We start from the raw sequence: 2,107 nt of genomic DNA, 5'->3' as shown, positions 1-2,107 counted from the left end.
CTTCCTTCTTGGAGTTACCAAAAACTTCAGCTGCTCTTGGGTGGCTTTTTCAGCAATGAGTAGGTCGATCTTGTCTTCCAAAGCTTTGATCTCTTTCCTCGTCTGCTTATCATCTGTTCTACTTCCTCTGTCATGGTCTCCACTGTAGACTGCATCACTCTTTACCATGTTGTCAACCAGCTCTTCTGCATCCTCTTCAGTTCTCCCCAAGAAGAATCCATTGCTAGCTGTATCCAGTCTGGCTCTGTACTTAGGAAGAGCACCACGGTAGAATGTGCTCAGCAAGCTCTCCTTAGAGAAGCCATGGTGTGGGCATTGAGCTTGGTAGCCCTTGAATCTCTCCCAGGCTTCACTGAAACCTTCCAAGTTCTTCTGTTGAAAGCTAGAAATCTCGTTTCTCAGCTTAGCAGTTCTTGAAGTAGAGAAGAACTTCTCCAAGAATGCTTTCTTGCAGTCATCCCAAGTGGTGATGGAGTCGCTGGGTAGAGACTTCTCCCACTGACGTGCCTTATCCCCCAAAGAGAAAGGGAATAGCTTGAGCTTTAAGGCATCTTCGGACACACCATTGGTTTTTGACAACCCACAGTAGCTGTCGAACCTGTCCAAGTGATCAAATGGATCCTCTAGAGCCAAGCCATAATACTTGTTGTTCTCGATCACGTTGAGGAGTCCTGATTTGATCTCAAAGTTGTTGGCTGCCACAACTGGTGCTCGGATTCCCAATCTATGACCATGAATGTTGGGGCGGTCGTAAGTGCCAATGGGTCGAGCTGCTCGCTGTTGGTTTTGTGGAACGTTGTTAGCTCCATTGACGCCCGCATCATTTTGAGGTATGTCTTCCATATCAGTGTCCAATCTCTGTAAGTGAGCCTGTTGCTCTTCTTCTCTTCTCTTTCTAGCACTTTCTCTCTCTAAAGCTCTGATGTCTGCAGCTCTTGGAACTAGGTTTGATGGACCCCTGCTCCTCAAGTTCATACACCTGTAGATTAAAGGGAGGTGAAGGAAGAGAATCAGAAACAAAAGAAAATAAAAATGACTTAGTCTCAAGCAAGTGACTAAATCTCAATGTTAAAATCTACTCAGAATTTGGCAACGGCGCCAATTTGATGTTAGGAGTTTTCAAGGCTCCTAAGACAAATGTTGTAGTATAAATGATTGTCGAACCAGTTCTGAGGGATATTAAAGCACTGAGAATGCAAGTACTCACTTAATCTAAGTGCAACCAATGATTTAGATGAGTTTTAAACTACTACTAATACTAGAAAGCAATAACAGAATGATACTTTCTTGACTAAGGGAAAAGAGAACTCATGGGCATAGGGATTAGACCTTGGGTGATCAAGTATCGAACTAAGGATGGCAAATGATCAATCAAACTATCAGCCTTAAGCCTAGGCACAATTCTAAGCAAGCTCTATGTCTAGATGAATGCTCATTTGCTAACATATCTCAAACATCAAATGTCTTTGGTTGAATAATATGAAAGCAATCATTACTAACAAGTCTATTAGCTATCTTAGCATCTTTAACAACAAATGTCTTTGGCAAAGTATACTAAAAGCCTAGGAGAGTTGTCTCAGGCATTTCATCAAACACCTTTTGGGTGGGAAATGTCTATTGATCAACTTTTGAGTGGCCAACTCAGAAGATGCATTATGAATACTCTACTAGCAAGAACAAGAATGATCTACACTAAAACATCCTAGAACTAACCTAATCACCCATAATCTCCCTAACCCATGAATTCAAAAGGTGATTACTCACTAATCTCCATGATTCCTCTTAAACCCATATTGGATTTCAGATTAACCATGTAGAGAAATAGATAAGAAATCAACAAGAACACAAGATGAAAGCAATGAAATCTGAATCAAAAGAGGTTTTTTTTACTAGTTCTTCTCTAGAAAAGAGATTATCTTGCCTCCAATGGCTTACCAAGTACTTAACTTAGGTTTAGAAAGTGTAAAACATCAAAACAAATGACCAAAAGGCCCCTGAAATAACATAAAAATCGTCCAAGCAAAACACGCGGAGCGACCTAGCATAGTCGCTCCAGGAGGTCGCTCCCGACGCGTTTTTTTGTGTCTCGACGCGTCAAAACGCGAGT

General features: G+C 41.5%; 1 non-coding gene across 1 annotated transcript; it reads left to right on the top strand.

The window, feature by feature from the left end:
* Positions 1-298: 298 nt before the first annotated feature.
* LOC125597986 lies at positions 299-405 on the top strand. Its single transcript, XR_007332117.1, has one exon. It is a non-coding gene; the product is annotated as a small nucleolar RNA R71 (small nucleolar RNA).
* The last annotated feature ends 1,702 nt before the right edge of the window (positions 406-2,107 follow it).

This window comes from Brassica napus, unplaced genomic scaffold (genome assembly GCF_020379485.1).
Source record: "Brassica napus cultivar Da-Ae unplaced genomic scaffold, Da-Ae ScsIHWf_160;HRSCAF=290, whole genome shotgun sequence".
Taxonomy (NCBI): domain Eukaryota; kingdom Viridiplantae; phylum Streptophyta; class Magnoliopsida; order Brassicales; family Brassicaceae; genus Brassica; species Brassica napus.
The sequence above is the reverse complement of the archived record's forward strand: the minus strand, read 5'-3'. Positions and strand labels throughout refer to the sequence as shown.